Source organism: Lonchura striata, chromosome 9 (assembly GCF_046129695.1).
Source record: "Lonchura striata isolate bLonStr1 chromosome 9, bLonStr1.mat, whole genome shotgun sequence".
Classification (NCBI taxonomy): Eukaryota; Metazoa; Chordata; class Aves; order Passeriformes; family Estrildidae; genus Lonchura; species Lonchura striata.
The window spans coordinates 19,364,820-19,383,815 of NC_134611.1; the positions used below are offsets into that span (position 1 = coordinate 19,364,820).

The window sequence follows — 18,996 nt, forward strand, 5'->3', positions numbered from 1 at the left end:
ATTATGACAGAGTGTCCAAAGGAGGGCAACAAAGATGGTGAAGGGCCTTGAGGGGAAGCTGTGAGGATCAGCTGAGGGCACTGGGTTCTGTTCAGCCTGGAGAGACTGAGGGCAGAGCTCACTGCAGGCACAACTTCTTCGTGAGGGGAAGAAAAATGGGGCAGGCATTGATTTCTTCTCTCTGGTGGCCAAGACCCAAGGGAACAGCCTGGAGTTCTTTCAGGGAAGATTAAGGCTGGATATCACAAAATGTTCTTCACCCAGGTTGGGCAGGGGAACAGGCTCTCCAGGGCAGTGGTCACAGCACCAGCCTGACAGAGTTCAAGAAGAGTTCAAGAAGCATTTGGACAATGCTCTTGGGCACATGGTGGGAATAGTGCTGTGCAGGGCAAGGAGTTGGACTTGATTATTCTCATGGGTCCCTTCCAACTCAGCACATTCTCTGTGATTCTGCTCTCATCATCAAGACCTATGTTAGACCACCAGATTTCCCTCCAGGATATGTACTGACTTCGTATACATTCATGCCTTCCCCAGATTTGTAAGCTAGTCATATACATGTAAGCCAGCAAACAGAGATGTTTTTACTAGATTTCTACATACAGATCTTTTTGGGTGAGCAGAAGGATCCGCATACATTTCTCTTTCTCGATCCTCTTTCTGAGTTCAAGCCTCATGGGCCAGTTCTCTCTCAAATGCATACTTTTGAGTAACCAGCATTTTTTCACTAATAGTCCACACTCATTTTTTGAAACATGTTTTTTCCCTTTTCCCCTCCAAATTACTTGCTTGCCTATGGCAGCCTCTACAATGAATTTCCTTCGTCATACCTTCCCCTCCCTAAAACATCTTTTAAAATGGTTTCTATTTTTTTCCTGTATAACTCTGAACCATTTTTCCACCAGTGTCCTTACATGAGCCTCAAATAGCCTCTAGCACATACATGGAAACCAATCAGGATTCATATATGTTACATACACAGAGTATTGAAGCAATTTTTCAGTAATAATTTTCCAGAAAGACTGTTTAGTTTCTTTTGAATACTTTTACTTTGTATGGAAAATGGTTAATGAAACTCAGCCCTATGTGCATATGTCTGAGTGCTGCCAGAACTCCCCTCTCAGAATGCAGCACACTAAGCAAAACTTGAAGTAAATGTAAAAAATTTTCCAGTTTCTCCAGGACCCTCATTCGGGTGACAGAACCTTTTATGTTAACTTCCCAACATTTCTAGCAAACATTTAACATTGATTTTGCTTACACAGGCGATGTCCTGTTAAAGACAGCAAAAGGAAGACAATCAAAAGACTCTCTACACAGACTAAGCTTTGATTAATCCTGGGTAGCTCTTCAGGGTTAGAAACTCAACAAACATGTGACTTTGAAATTAGAACTGTTCAACAAAATTAAAACAGATGCATGCTATGCTAATAAGAGAAAAGAGATATTACAAAAGATAACAGTGGGTTTTTCAGGGCCTGAAACATCAGTTGTAGTCAAGATTTCAGAGGTTAATGTAACATAGTATGGGGGATAAGTTCAATTTACTCTAACTTCAATAGGAGCTTAAAATATTACATAGAAATTTTTTTTTTATGCTGAATATTACATTTGAGTTAGGTAAATTACTCATGGTATGCAAACATAAACTGAGGCAGAGGAATTCATGTTCTTGGCTGAAACCATGCAATATTAAGAAAAGCCTGCTTTAAAAAGACATAAAGTACTCCACTTAGAAATTATTGTTGATGAAAATCAAGCACCTAATTATAATCAAGTAGTAACAAGTTAAGCTGTCACGTGAGAGTAAAAATGAAAAACACAAGGAAACCTGTAGGCTTGAATTCTGGATGCAATATATATGGGCTTGGAGTGCTTTCCAAATTGTAAATTCTCATTAAAGCATTATCTACGATTAGGACATACATCTTACAGTATATTATCTGTCAGGGCAGTCATTTTATCCTATGAAAATAAGATACATTCTTCCGTACATCCTGTCCTGTTGCCGTGCTTTTTGTGACAGTATGCTTCTCCTTCTCTGTTTCAACCTGACCTCTATTTCCTGCAAACCTGTTCAAGTGCTAACCACTAGTGGTGGTCCTAATGGATGGTTTGGCCATGATGGCTGTATCCAGCTTAAAGTGGATTCAGGGGAGACATAACAACACAATAGCCAAAGGCTAATTTGAGCAAGGCACACTCCAAACCACAGTGCTGGTCAATGCCCTACTCAAGCCAAATCTGGACAAAGCTAACATCTGTAGTCAGTATACAAAAATCACTACAAGTCAATCATCTGACTCCATATACTTACGGGCAGCCCAGGGCCCACTGAGCTCTCCTGAATGGCAATGGGCTGCACATTAGGATGAGTCCCTGGGTAGGAATCCTTCTTCTATCAAATACTTGGTAAGAGAATTGGAATAAGCACACTGAAACTTGAAATCTTATCTAAGTGACATAGATAAAAGGATGTGCATATATAATCCTTTAGACACAAATCATTCACCAAGTCTGGGACTAATTCTGTATCCAGCTGCATCTAAACTTCCCCCTGAGGAGTTCAGAATGAAAGGGGGATCCCTTCTGAATCTTATGACTCAACATGAGGGTGTCAGTCAGTCAGACTCTGTTCACAAGCAGCAAATACTCACATGTACATTGCCATGGATTTTTGTTAAAGCAGTCACATTTACCATAGAATTTTGTTAACACATTTTCTGATAGAAACAAAATGCATTGTTTCTTTTTCTTTTGAGTGAAGTGCATGATTCTATCAATGAGAATTTTCCACCAGTTTAAACAAAACTTCATAATGAAATCTCACAAATCTTTAAAATTATTATACAATATTTATTCCTCAAATGTCAGCTTTTGCTATGGACCCCACCCTGTACGGTGCTGAGTGCCCTCAGCTGTAATTTGATATTCAGTTTGGATTAAAAACTCATAAAATTGATTACAATGCCACATTTAACTGATAAATGCTTCAGGACAAGTCATAATTTTATTTAGGGTAAAAAACAGCAAAAGGTAAAAAGCAAAACAGAAGTCAAAAGCAGTGTAGTTTCTAACATATCAGGCATTTGCACTCCATTTCACTGCACAGATGGAAAATGGCCTAAGAAATAAAAAGGAAGACAATGAGTCTTATAGTTCGAAGTCCCATCCTATGTAGTCATTTATTTCCTTCTGAGATTGCTCAACAGGCAACAAAATCTCTTAAGTTGGTAAATATTAAGGAAAAGGAAGAATGTAATTTTTCTCTTTGACAACTGTATAATATCAAGGCATAAAGGGAACAGTTGACACTAATATTTTTCATTACAAGCTATATGAACAGTGAAGTCACATGTATTTAATGCAAAGTTTAAAAAATACCTAGGTTATTTAGGAGTGGCACAAAGGGTAGTTTCTCTCACTTCAAAAAGTGTGTTTGTACATACTGTGAACACAATTCATCCAAATACATGACATCACTACATGTAAGAAAATTTAGCAGGAGTACTTCTGTAAACATTACATCAGCATTTTTTTTTCCCTGTTTTGGGCCTGAATGTGTCAGAATCTCTACAAACCAGCCTAATTAACTATTACTAATGAAGACTGTTTACATTCTAATATAATGAAATGGAAAAGAAGTTTCAGAAAGCTTATACAATAAATACTCCATAGTACAAGTTAATTAATTTTGAGGGCTAAAAGGCATCATTAGATGATTTTATTTGCCCTCTTACATAACACAAACTTTAAAATGTCACCTAGTTCTCACACTAAGTCTAATGATAAAATACCACTGCCTGAATGCACATCTCCTCTACCTTCCTCAGAACTGTGCTTCTGTAGTGTACAGAAAAATGTCTGCAACCAAAATGGGAAAATGAAAGGTTTTCATCTAAAACAGTAGCATTTCCCCCTCTTACAGAAAAACACCATTTGTTTGGTACAAGTAGTTATTCTGCAGCCAGCACTAACTAGACCACTTATTATTGTAGCCTGTCAAATTTCTCATCCAAAACTGCAAGTGGTATCCAACATGTAGTGAGAGCCCAAGGATACAAGAATTAGAGCTGTAGTGACTCTAGCTCAATGATTCTTGCTATGCAGTATCTGGGGTTTGCTCCATTACAGAGAAACAGATTTACTGCAACTTGTGGACATTCATTGAAGCTTCAAGCAGCAAATAAGTCAGCTCAAGCAATGAGGCATTTCAGTACTTATTTTACTAAAAGAATGATGTTTCTGTTATTGTTCATGTGGGTTTACTGACAGGAGGAGAGTAAAGAATGAAAAGCAGTGACAGGAGAACAAAGGTGACAAAAGACCTAAGGGGAAACACTGCCTTATGTTAATCCTGAGGCCATAAATATGAGAGGTTTTTTGGCTGAGAAACTTTTATTGGTTAGCAAAAAGAGGATTTTAAGATTTTCTTTCTCTCTTCATCATCATTTCAGCTCTAGTCTAACTTCAGAATTTCAAGACTGGCAAATTGAAGTAGAGAGCCATGCCTCCTGCCAAACCAGCTTTATACAGATGCCCAGTAAATACAGAGGCTGTTATAATGACTGAGAAGTGGGAGGAATCAACAGTCAGAAAACAAGAGGTTGTGTACAGATTTCAGTACTAAAAGCTCTAGCTGACACATTTGCTAATCAAAGAGAAGGGTTTGAGACATGTTTTTCACAGGAACACACAAATGATCTACAGTGGAGCTCTCCATGTTGCATATATTCAAGTACCTGTTTCAAATTTAGTATTTGATGTCAAGAGTGGACTGTTTTGAAATGCACCTTAATTATATTATTGTAAGTATGATTGATGAGGCTTATTAAAAATCTATATTAGAATGTGGGGAAGCTAACTATCAAATTATTTTTTTTAAAACTCTTAAAGAGAAAATGCTGATAAAGGTCTATTGCCAAAATACTTCTTCAGGAGCAAAGAAGCTATTGAGGGCTGACATTAAATCAATTCAAGAACAGTAGTAATGGAAGGGAGTTTTAAGGTTTATGCTTTAACTGCATTAAAGAATTCTGAAGAAACAAAAAAATAATTGACTACTTTCGTCAAACTCCAGCATAAGTCGGGTCTTCTAGCACTTCTACCATACACAGTGTTGAAAGCTAACTTTCCCTTTTAGTGTGACAGGTAGAATTGTCACTTAGGCCATCAAGCCATTAAAACAGTTTTTAAAAAGTATTTTGTAGATTCTGTAACATTCTAGAGAGTTTCCTAGTGCTTTTTCAATCAAGAAAATCTGACTAAAATTGCGCTATCTGACCTTCCGATTAAAGGCCTTCCTATAGCCTGTCATGCTAACACGGAATCTGGGGAACAGTTAGGATTCATCTGGAAGCAATATAATTTCTGCCTTTGTCTTTCTTTTCTGGACACTAATGGCTTTAAGTCAGTCCTCTTCACTCAATGTATGACACATACAGCCATTCTATTTCAGTTGTCCATTAACTTCAAGCACTATGACAAGAACAAAGCAACTTCTCAAAGGAGTTCAGCTATATGTGTACTGAATTTCTACAAATCCTTCGTTTCTTAGGTGCTCATTTCAAGTACCACTAATATTTACCTGAGTGCAACAGTACCTATTATAATTAAAAGTGGCTGCTTAAACAAATGAAACAGATTACAAGGCTTGTGGATTCAACATTAATGTTACTGTTCAGTTTCTCTACATATTTCTGATTTTTTCCTAAAAGTTATCTACCTTTTTTAAGCATGCACTGAGGAAAAAAAGCAACAACCAGAAACCTACAGTTTGTGGTCTGAAGTATAAGGCCTGAGCATTGTACTTGATATTGTCTCCTGGAGATCAAGCGAAAGACAGACTACAAGAGAGCACTCCTAAGCAGAAAGGAATACATACATTTCCACCGTACTTACAGAATCGCTGATATACACTGCTAGGGGAAATAGATTCTATTCTGAAAAGTGACACCTGTAGGGCTACAAGCTTTTTAAATGTTTCTGCCCCTTAATATTTATCACCAAGATGCAAATAAAGCATCTGGAACGTCCTGTGGAAATAACATGCATCTGACAGCTTTAAGAAATATGTCTGACTGTATTAGCATTTTACTTAGTTGTACCAACCTGGCATCTAATCAATGTCTATATTAAGGCTACACTACAAAGCATTTTAACTCACCATACTGTTTTAAATAAATAAGAAATCTCCTATCTCTTTTTATTGGGACACTAGTGAGATAAGAAGTCTCTAGGTATTGTTGAGAGGTTGGAGAAATTCTCAGCTTCTGTAAAAATATTCTTGTCAGAGCCTCACTGACCAGACAACACAGTACAGTCTATTTGAATGCAGAAGGCATTTATGTCTATGTGGCAAAGGTGTTTTATTCTGACTCTGTTTTATTCTGACTGTATTTGGTCTGATCAGATTCTGGTGAAACTTAACAGTAATTTGCCTCTTTCCTAGCCAAACTTTCCCAGGACCAGCCATGTCTGTGAAATTATACTTGCAGCTATGCTTTTCTGTATTCCTCTGTGACACAAAGTTCTATCCTAAGCCTCAGGCACTGTGAGACACCAATTTAATTTTGATTCTCTGCTACTTATTTCTCTCCATCAGACAGCAAGCAATATTCAAAAGATGCCTTATTTCAGAAGACTAAGCCTATATTGTAGAAACCTTTGTGTTGTGCTAAATTTTCTCCTTATTCTTTCTGAGCCCTCCATCAGAACTCCTCCTTGCAGAGGGTTATATGCAGTGTAGCAGTATAAAGATAGCTTTGCCCTTTTATAAACACTCATTTCCTTCTAATGTGTGTCTTAGGACTTATGCCCTGAGTATTATCCTTTCTCCATCTACTCAGATTTTAAGCAAACTCAGTCATCATTGGGACACAACTGAGTAAGAGATCAGATCAGTAAGTATCAACATGAGAAACCTGCTCTCTCTGATTCCAAGACTTCTCTGTTAAACTGAATCCAACAAATCAAAGAAAAATGGCTGCATGCCATTTCAGGCATTCAACCCTACAAAGCCAACTACTGTCTGTCCAGCTGCAAAGTGCAAAGCTGGTGGTAGAAGTGGAGATAGGATAGAGGTGTCTATGAAAAAAACACAGCTGAGGGGAAAAAAACCCCAAGCTGTCAGATGCCCAATGCACTTCCAGACAAATCAAAATGCTCAACTTCATATAGGCTGATACCTCAGGTGCTCTGAGATCAGAGGAATAACTGAAATGGCAGGTAGAAGATTCTCCAGAATCTTCTATGCCAGTTACTTGTCATTATGAATATAATTTTGTAGGTGAATTGGAATTACAGATTCAGATATCCAAATAAAATATAGAAATAAGTCTCTACAACCAGATGTAAAGCAATGTGGTTTTACCTTCTTCCTGAGGATAAAATTTTCAAGAATATGTTTGCCCTTGTAACACGAGCAAATAACACAGGTTAATGCAAGAGGTAAGTTTAAGCTCTCACAGCAAGGCATAGAAAGCAAAAAGGAATCAACATAGAGCTCTATAGGTAGCTGCAGAGTCTTCATGGATTCTTACTGCTCAACTTCTTATTTCGCTCCCACTTCATAGCAGTCTAGTAAGAGCTATCATCACCTGAATAATTCTGATACCCTGTTTTCCAAAAATACTAGCTGCCTCTCCCTCTGTTCCAAATGTTCCAAATCCAGGCCATCTCCTCTAGCAGTTTGCTGCCACCTGAGCAAAGTTTAGCTTATTGGAACAGTGTTCATTTTACCCTGCTAAAGAAGACTGCACATGATCGTCCATGTACCCATAAAACCAGACCAATCACATGGAAAAGGACGCAACTTGGCACTATTTATCCAGATTGGTTTTGATGTTGTCAAAACCTGTAACACGTATTTCCAGCTTGCACCATATAACAAATATCTATGTAAGAATTTGAAAATGCACAAGCTTTTCAAGTCACTGTTTCTTAAATGTGGAACAGAATCAATCCCCTATTGTCACCTCTCCTTTATCTTTACAGGGTGCAACTATATAGTGCACAAAAAGACTTTATTATATTCACAGACAATGCAGCTGTGTAATAATGTTAGCTTTGTCCTTCAGTGTAAAATCATTTTTTGCTGACATGTGTGTCTTAGGACCCATAACACTGAAACATCAGAAAATAGTGATTCACTTTAAAAATTTCATTTGAACATCTGCACTAAACAAAATTTACAAAGAAAGAGACATTACCCTGATCATACAACTTCACTGCTTTATGCAATCTACACTGTGTTGTGTTTCCTACAACTCAGAGTCACCCACAAGGGATGATACTAAAGGCTAGCTCTTTTTCTGCATGTGCCTAGACAATTTCCAATTACAATAAAAACCTAAATTTCAAGGTAAAATTCCATTCTTAAGATTATATCCATGTTTAAATGCCTAAAAAAAATCCAGTCATTAAATATATGAGAAGGAATTGTTAAAAAAAAAAAAACAAGCTCAAACCAGAAATCCCAAGGATATGAGCATGTGCCGGGCTGGGGGTATTAAAAAATACAATGAGCTACAGAGCATTTTTTAAAGCAAAATGCTTCCATGTGATCCTTGAGAACTACATACCTGCATTTGTGTATGCCCATACAGACATACACACTATTAGGGCAACCTGCCCTCATCTGCTCTGGTGCAACTCTTTCTGATAACATAATTGAGGTCATATAATAGAAGGAAATCACACTAGTAAAAATAAATTACTCAGGTTCAGATGATTTTTGAAAGCATGGGAGAAACAGAAAGGTGAATTACAGTGAAAAGACAGCAATCAGTTTTTATGTGAAAAATCAGATGATGGGTTTACCTGATGCATGAGTACCTAGCCACTCTGTAACTTTCAAAGGGGGCTGAAAGGCTGCATTAAAGGCTGAAGGAGAAGATATTTGCAGAGACGGTCACTGATACTAAATGCAGAGAGGAGAAATAAGATCAGGAAATGCAAAAACAATATAAGAGACAAGCCTTAGAAAACATTTCTACCAAGCTGATGACAAAATTAGCTTGGTGATATTACAGTTAGGCTTTGGCATAAAATGGGTAATATAAGGTAAAATCAAATTTTTAAAGACATTTTTCTAGTCTACAACAAATTAACAAAATCACAGGTATGGATTTCATCTCCAGTAATCAGTATTAGAAGAATAATGAAACCCCTTGTCCTGGTAACATACAACATCTTAGCACAAATGTTGCTAACAGCGTAGTTTGTCATTAACACGGGGACTCAAGAAAAGCTGAATGGAACAACTAGATTGTCTATAAGGTAACTGTGACTAAACAAATAGCTGGCAGCATTTCATTCTGATGAGACAGGGTCTGCATAAATTAATGAATTACAATTATGTGAGGAACTACATGTAAATGAAGCTGATTGTAATACACCAGGAAGTACATTGTTACTATTCACTATGAATCCACATACATAAAAACTTTGCTTACTGTTGTTTTGCTCCCAGCATGCAGTGTATATTAACCTGTCCAATTTCACATAGTAACCGATTGTAACTATTACAATCCATATAATTTATCAGATTAAAAAAAAAAATAAATCCAAGCAACACCTTTCCATATGGCCAATTAGTAAAGTCATAAAATGCAGCAAATATATGATGCTGTATTGAACATCTGTGCTGGTTATCCTATGGGAATTTTTAATAAAGGACCAAACAGCATATTGATGTTAATTCTATGTTACCGGGACTTTAAATAAAAAACTAAAATAAATAGCATCCATTAAACTGATCATACTGTTGTAACTCAAATTGTGTTTATTATGCTAATGGAACATGAAATTAAGAAAAAGACCTTTATGCCAGTGGAATTAATTAATGAGCTTTATGAAGGCATTGGGATGTAATTTATTTCTAGATAAGTAAGTCTAATTTGCAGTTCCATGGGTCTCTGCAATGCTGATTGTAATAGTTATTCCTGCAGATGTGCTGCTCACAGCATGTCTTTCCATTAGAACTGAACACCTCATTATATAAACTGTACCTAATTAAACATAATACAGCGGTGACTTGTTAAACTGGCCTTTTTAAGTCAGCAGCTGCCTAAGCTAATAATACCATATACAAGATTTATATCATCTAGCATATAATACTGATATTAAAATATACTGCCCAAGGGATTGACAACTAATTTACCAGTACGTAACAGGTATACTTCAGATTCTGCAATAGAGATTAAAGACTACTAGTCTATAAAAATCAAATTAATTAAAGTTTATTTGGAGTTCTAAATAACTATAAAAGTTTCTTAACAACTTTTATCTTCTAACAGTTTATTTAAAAAAAAAAAAAACATAATCAGAGAATAACACTTCTCCTATGTTCTTTCTCCATATGTGATGGGCCATTTTTCTTATGTGGTCTGAATTATTACAACATTTGAACACAATTACATGATTGGCATACTGCCTTTGTTTCAGGCAAGATAAAAGGAGAAACTGCAAGACAGATACAGCTATTTCTCTAATTTTGTGTGTTTGATTCTGTGACTATTATGTACATGTCCTTTCCACCAAATTGTAGATAGATCTCATATTAAAAATATGACAGTCATACTCCATGAAGTCTATTTTGGTCAGGAAACAAGGAAGTTGGAAAATAACATTGAGAACAGATTGAGTTTCTCATGAGGGAACATACATTTGAAAGCTACAAAATAATATCTAGGATAAACAATGTCTAATCATGAAAACTTTCCATTCTGTATACTTACTGTGGTTTAAGAACTGCTTTCTGTTTCTCTCTTCTTCAGAAGCTGAATCCACTGTCACCTTATGTTCTAATGTAGAGTAGCATTGCTTTTGTTCTTCCCATTTTGTCAGCCTCTGGAGGAAGTGGATACATTTTGCTCACAGATGGATCAGTGGAACTACATAGCTACAACTTTTCCCCACAGAAGCCTGTGATTCTTCCTTCCTTTTTTCTCAAGTATACAAAACTGGCTCATTTTCCACTCTTACTCTACGCCATAATTGAGCCACCTGAAGACATGTAAGTACTCCTGCATATTGCTGCCATCTCTCTGAATGAAGAAAATGAGGCTCAAATTCTAAACATCTTTGGACATATGCCACTTCAAGCAATACCTTTAAAAACATGTATAAATTTAGCCACAGCCTCGAGTCCATTGATGTCCAGTATCAAGAATCAAGTACAAAGTTTAGAAATGTCAAGGCATTTTTTCAGTATGGGCTGAAACTTACTTTCACTAAGTTTCTGACAATATTCATCCTCTTGAACAAACTTCAACCTTTTCTTGCATGGAGAAGCTAGAAAAAACGCAAAAATTTAAACTCCTCGAGTTTTGGAGGAAACGATTCAGAATTAGATCAGATTTGCTTTGAGTCACTTTGTCTTACTGAGCACATAACAAAAGATAGTGTTCTTAAATAAACTAGTGCTTTATTTTTGTTTTCAGTAAGATGTGACAATCGGACCAAAATCCTCTTTTAAAGACTACTGCTCTGATGGCAAACTCTGTCACTCTTATACACCTCAATATCTGCAGTTTTCATGGTAAAGACAGTTTAACAGTCATTCCCCTCTTCTTGCTACAATATCTAAATCATTACAGACTGTAGTGTGAACTACATGAACCATTGCAAATTAGGGTGAAATTACAGTTTGTTCTAAAGTTACAGACTCCTAGAAAAAAAGATCCGTTCTGTCCTATGTGGCAAGCACATTTCTCCCCCTCTCAGAATTTTTCATAGAGGTGCACAGAGAGAAATGTGCTTGCCACAGTCCTAAAGGCTGTGCATCAAGTAACAAAACTATGTGCCATTTATTTCTATTAGCAGAACATGAAGAACAGGCTTCCAGACTGAAACAGCTTGTGCACAACCAGCTTATGCTACTAACAGAAAGAGGATTCTTGTGGTAGAACTGACAGCACACTCAGAAGAAACTCAGCATTCCAGGATAAAGATTAAAACAGAGAACTTGCTGTTAGAAGCAAAGACTTTATGAGAAATAATTTCATTGTTTCCCATAGTCACTCTGTTTAAATTCTGTCATTACCAAGGCTGCATTTTAATTTCCTGGAAGTTACCATTTGCTTCATGCTTTCAAGAGAGTCTTCCAACTATTTAATTCTTGTACTTAATTCTTTCTTCAGATCTTTATTGCAAAATCTTTTATTATAAATAATCACTGTACTAAACCAACTTTCTTTATTTTAACGGATACTGTTTCAATTCAAAACCACAGTCTAATTTTTTCCGAAAAGTCCCATTTAAATTGCTTCACTATCTCTCAGTAATCAAATATGAAATGTAACAGAACAGCAACATAATTTGCTGAGAGTAAAATTTAGCAGAATCAATCAACAATAAGAAGAAAATAGGAGGTCATGAGCACCATGGGTCCATTATAATTATTATTTTTAATTAAAGTATTCCAGATACACATTAATTTTCTTTGCTCACTACTTTTATTGTTTGACTTGCCTTCAAATGAGAACTGTGAGCGCTTTGAAAAATGGGTTGAAAGACTCTCTTGTTTCACAACAGACTGAGTAGTTACTCCTCCATTTGCTGCCAAAATGCATTTTAGTAATGTATCGCAGCTAAACTCGTCCATGACTCACCACAGATGCCTTCTGCCTCTTAAAGCAATCTAAAACAAGGAAAACATTTTCTCAATACCCCATCAATGAAAGTAAAGAAATCTCACCAAAGGTTTAAAAACATCTAATTGGATCTTGAATTCGAAAAGCATTTTATAAACTGTTGCTATTTTAAAAATCAGAATCTTTTTTAGTGTCTCCAAAAAGAAAAGTCCTGTAATTGTGCTCCTGAACAATATGACATCTTTAAAAACGTTAAAGACAAACAAAAGTGTGATAAAACAAAATACTAACTCCTTTAATGAGATCAATAGATTTATTCATTTAATTAAAATTTCAACTATTTTATAGAAGATTTTTTTCAGTTTCTTATCCTGCCTGGTTCTGGTGAAAAAAAATAATTCTAAATACAACAAGAAGGGTGGATTCACAAGCCTACTAATGTGACTGAATTTTCAATTTACAGTTTCAGGAAATCAAAGAAATTGAGTGATGCGTATGTGAGCTGAAGTTCTAAAACCTCTCTAAAAAAGTGACTCTCTACTGGTCTGATCTCACAAGTGCCTAGGAATACTGGGTTGAGAGTTATACTGCCTATTTAACTTTTGACTTTTACAGTTTAGCAGTTATTCAGGAAGCATAAAAAAGATCTCACGCTGTCACTTATAGCTGGTTTTCAACCTCCTTGGGAGATGCAGAAGGACAAACAATTGGGATCAATTGAATTCTCTCAGATGCACTCTTCCCCAGGAGGAACTAAAATATGCAATAATATGGTCAGCAGGGAAAAAATTATTCCTTAATAAAGACCCCACAAAAAAACCCAGTTATTTTAGCCTATTACTGCTACAGTAAAGTCAAAAGAAGCTGTTGGATGAATGAAAACATTATGAAATTACTCATATTTTTCCTCTTAAACCAAATGCAGAAGGTTACTGTCCATTGCATTGCCAAAGACTTGATTCACAGATACTCTAAAACTTTAGGCTTTTTTCTGAAGTTCCTCAAAACATAAAAAAAATACTTTTAAAAAACTTTAACACACCATTGACTGAAAAATCCGTATTATATGGTGAATTGGGACAATTGCAGGAAACATAGACAGCATCGTATTCCAAATAATTCTACAACAAAGCAAAAACTTCTAATCCACACTCAAGACAACTGAAAAACAGGAGAAAGTGACAATAATTAATGCCCTGCACTATCACTTCTCCAACAAGACAATCATTTGTGGAAACCCTGAAAAATTACTTGGAAGACAAAGAGAATGTATATGCATGCTGCTTTGAATTCTTTTTGCTGCCAGAACTTGGATACCATAACACTGAGAGGTCACGCACACACCCCGACAGAACAGAACTGACAGGTTTGTTAATTGACAACAAAGTTACAGCACTAATATCTTTTCAATTACAATAATATTTTCATTATTTGAGAGGTCAGTCTCCATTCCCCATGTGCATACCATGAAGAACACTAATGAAATACTGTGAGTAGATTTCAGACAGTTGCTTCTGCTCCCATCAAGGACAGAAATTTCCACTGATTTCTGTGTAAACAGAATCAGGCCCTTCATGTGCGTATTAAATAAAGCAGACACTTCTGTCTCAGTCTTCTCTGAATACATGCTTTTGATGCCACAAAGGAGATAAGATGATCTGATAAAAGTAATAGATGAAAGTATATTATTATCTATACTATCTCCATTATAAGATATAAAATACTCTGTAGTGTCTGCGTGTATTACCATAAGCTACAGTGAAAGCTGACCTGTTTTCCAGAGGACAGATTTTTAAGTGTGATGCTGAAGCAATTTTTGATGACATACTTTTCTACAACATTTCTCATGCCACTGAAGATTAGATATGTCTGCAAAACAGAATATAAATACAGCACCAGAATTTTATCTTATCCTTTAGCCACTAGCTATGAAATAAACATTCCAGTGTCAGTTTCTATATAAATATGAATCAGTGGGACTTCCTTGGAATTTTTTAAAAGATGGACATTATTATTGTCATGTCACTAACAAGAAGAATTACTATTTTTTAATTGCATGTTCTCTTTCCTCCCTCTCAGGAGGTTCCAACATAGTATCCTCTTGCAATATTCTTTAAAAGCACTGGCATTCTGAGTTAGATTTTTTTCAGCTTTAGAAGCAGAGTCTCACATCACCAGGGGAAAAACAGTAAAAAATCCATGGCTGGAAGCACAGCTTCCCCAGTGATGGAATACCCCCATTTGGTAGGTCACAAATCTGCAGGGAGAGACAAAATGGTGGGGTTTGCACACCAGCTGGCCTTTGTGGAGAAGAGATGAGAGCTATTCTCATTCAGATGGTGCCTCAGGAGACTCACGGGCTAAGCCAGTACAATCAGGTGACATTGTTTTCAAGACCCAGAACACCAGTGAACGACAATTTAATACATTAGGAGGTGCATTGGAGTATTACTACAAGACCTTAGCTGGGCATGTGTGATGTGCTCTGGAGACTTTAAACTCCATAAGGAAGGGCTTTCACAAGGTGGGAAAGAAAGGAATGCTATTGACTCTACAAACAGCGAATCAAGTCAGAAAGGATTTGGGCAGAAAGCTACTGAATGATTAGCATGTGAAGGAATCCCAGGCACAGTGGATCCCAAAATAACACTTGCTAAACACCAGCTATTCTCTGGCCTGCATCAATTACTGAAATACACACATCATAATACTCAACAGTGCTCAGAGTTATTTTTTCTGAAATTGAGGCCATCACAAATTCAACACAAAACCTACAGGGAAGACATGTAGTGGAACAAAGTAAGGGGAAAAAATCCACAAAGATGCTTTTTATTCCTCCTCTCTGCATAATGAGCCAGATTCTCAGCTAATGCAGAGCTTCATTTTTCCATTCATACCTATTGAGCTCTGACATTCTGTACAGCTGGTATATTTAACAGCAGGTTAAGAATAAACCCGTGGACCCAGCCTTAGTACTTTCCAGACCCACAGAAGCTCATAACACAGTGAAAGGTCACAGAGCTGCTCACATTTCTACCCTTTGCCCAACAATACCACAACTTCAGCCACCCACGAGGTGAAAATATGCCCCAGACACCAAGTTGTCAAGCTTAATGATTGAGCCTTCATAAAAAAGAAAAAAGCTCAGTTAAATCTAAAAGTACACACACAAATTCTGACCTCTGGTGAGAAAAAAGAATGTGTATTTGTGCCACTTTTAGCTTTTATTGGTTTCCCACCAAATCTCTTAATACTTCTTCTGACTTATTCCAAATTTTCAACTTTTGAATAACTACATTTGCAGCTCTGCTAATTTTGCTGCTCTGGGAACACAGCAAAATCTGGCTGCCACAACTGTGGCTCTTTTGTGTTCAAAACTGCATCACTTATGTATTTAAAAATACATATGATATTTATAAAGCCTACTCAAAACATTACTAATTTGTCCCATTTTCATGTTTTCATGACAATTTATGTGTTTTCCATATGGGCAATGCTGACAATATGATACAAGTTTAACGGAACAAACTGTGGTTTTTTCTTTATTGTCTTGGCATCAAAAATCTGTACTTGCATAAAAATAACTCTATCATCTATTTTAAAGGGATGACTTTTCATTAATGCAATTTTAAAAGTAATTCTCTCTCTTTCATTTTACTTAAAAATGTATCAGAAATTTTCACTGCTTACCTTACCATTGTATCACCACTGTATTTGGGAACATTACAAATGTCTATCTATTCTTTATAAAAAGCAGCTGATATCCACAGAGTGCAGAATTATTTAGATTAGTTTTCTATAACTTAGTGTGAGCTTCACAAAAGACTCAGGTTTGAGAGGGGAGAAAAAGATGCCTCACTCTTTTTATCCACACGGAGATAATAGAGGATAATAGAGGATCACTCCTCTACTTCTGTTTTCTCCCTCCAACTTTCCAAAAGCAGTAAGAACTAATGCCTGCAAGCATTAGGAGAAGCATGTGTGCTAAAAGTCTAAGGCTTGAAAAGCTGACAGTAAAGTTCTCAAAGACTCCAATATGGCACAGAAAAGAACTAACATTCCTATACTCCAACAGCATATGTACTTCAGCTATCTCCAGTCAGTCTCTGCTGCTTCCTTCTCCCTACCTCACCACAAAGCTGTCATTGCCTTCTACTTTTCTTCTGTTCCAGTTGCTGCAGACGTAGTGTGGAGAAAGCTTTCCCTGACCTGAAGCTCCTCAGTAGACAGTCAGATGAGCCAACCTTCTCTTCATTTAATCCAGCTCCTACACAAATTTCACAACATGACAAGCATGTCAAATGAGCCATCCACCAGGCTGCAGACAGCAGCTTCTAGCGCATAAGAGACAGAGCTGACGGAAGAGATTGTTAGAGGAAGTCAGGAAGACAGGAAGACATAGGTAATAGCACAAGTGTCCTGCTGAAAACTGACAGCTTAATGGGTATGATACTGCTGGTTATTTTATGTATCTCAAGCCTAGGCCTTGAATAATTACTACTTACTACTGAGAAGCTAAAGCGGAAAATAGATTTTGCCAGAGTTAATAACAAAGGGTAATGCTATAGAAGTTGTGGGTAGCATGCACCACCTCAGTCACAGTCTAAAACATTTTACTTTCTAAGAACTGAAAGTTGATGAAAGTTGCTATGCTGATGGAACAAGACCAAGTTAATTCACTCACAGATAAAGCAGGTGGTATCATACACAAACCTTTTCCTAGGCAGCCTCTCTCTGGGATAGGCATCAGGCAATCTGTTTAAGAAGCAAAATTAAAAGATAGCTGACTCAGACAGAGTCTCTGAACAAGCTTCCTATTAAGCAGCTAGAGATTCTCAACCACCAACTGGTGCCTCTTCTTTTATGAAGAACACAGTACCTCCACCAACTGTTCTCTTTTGAGGTGACTCACCTCGGTGACACTACTGTTCCTGGACATGCATATACTTCCACTTGTAACTCTCATGCCTGACAGGAGAAAATCTGCTTCACTAAAACACTGGAACATTTCGTGGATTGTCACTTCCTTTTTTTAGCAAGACTTTTTTTATCTGTTGTGTGGGAAATGCACTTCAGGACAGTTTTACACATCCTGAGTTCTGTACACATGCTCCCATGCTCCCAGCAAACTGGCACTTTGTATTGGTTTGGGCTGAAGTAGTTATTTTTCTTCATCATAGCTTGCATGGGTTTGTGTTTTGGATTTGTGCTGAAAACAGCATTAATAACTCAGAGATGGTTTAGTTACTGCTGAGTAGGGCTTTCACAGCATTGAGACCTTTTCAGTTTCTCACCCCACCCCACTAGTGAGTAGACCAGAGGTGCACAAGAAGCTGGGATTGGACATAGCCAGGACAGTTGATCAGGATCCCAAATGATCACAGGGACATTCCACATCATATGACATCATGATCAGCGTGGAAATCTGGGGGAAGAAGGAAGGCGGACCTGTTTGGAGTTAAGGTTTTTTGTCTTCTCAAGTGACCATTCTGCATGATGGAGACGGCCTTTCCTGAAGATGGCTGAATACCTGCCTGTGGGAATAGGTGAACAAATTCCTTGTTTTGCTTTGCTTGTATGCACAGCTTTTGCTTTATTTATTAAACTGTCTTTATCTCAACCCACGAGTTTTCTGACTATTACTTTTCTGATTTCCTCCCCTGTGTGGGTGTGGGGCTTAGTTACACCATGACAAGAACACATGAACAGTAGGGCAGCTTCAGCAGAAGTCTCTGTTCTTGACATTCTCTAACTCTGTCCTGTTTAATCTGACTCATGTTTTCTTCACCCATTGTCTTAGTTTTCCTTATTTCATAACATTTCCTTTAAAAGAGTTTGTGGCTGCAATCTAAGAAAGTTCAAGCAATAATTTATTTTTCTTTAGCAAATATTTTAAGGGTAGATCTCTCAACAGCATTCATAAGATAAGCATAAGAGCAAACAAAACAAGCTTCTGAGGAACAGAATCTAAGAATGACTTCTCTTGGTTTACTTCTGGATTGTTTTCGTATCAGGCACAGTATACATATATAGTTTAATTAGAATAAATTCTCTGCTTGCTTATGATCTCACCCTTTGCAAAATTATCACCCCTGTAGTGTTGAATAGCCTATAAATCACTCAGATGTTCACGCTCAGTGTTGAATTTCCCGCACCAATTAAACAGGGGTTTGGAAGCTCTGGATCCAAAAGTTCACATGATGAAAATTTTGGCACAGAGGTGAATATTCTCTATTAAGATGCACTACACAGAGAAGTGAGCAATATACTGCAGTGGTTCATTTTCCATCTTAGCAGAGTCTTGATTAAATACCTGTCTGTTCCTCTTACATGTCAATACTTGTATTTCAGCCAACTGATTGCTCAGTTACAGAGAGAAAGTTTGCAGACAGGAAACTGA

At 36.9% G+C, this 18,996-nt stretch overlaps 1 long non-coding RNA gene across 1 annotated transcript; it reads right to left on the reverse strand.

Moving 5' to 3' along the window:
• Positions 1–8,827: 8,827 nt before the first annotated feature.
• LOC110468605 (uncharacterized) lies at positions 8,828–11,349 on the reverse strand. Its single transcript, XR_002465110.2, has 3 exons — positions 11,230–11,349; positions 10,740–10,851; positions 8,828–8,920 (listed from the first exon to the last, which is right to left on the reverse strand). It is a non-coding gene; the product is annotated as an uncharacterized LOC110468605 (long non-coding RNA).
• Between the last annotated feature and the right edge of the window lie 7,647 nt (positions 11,350–18,996).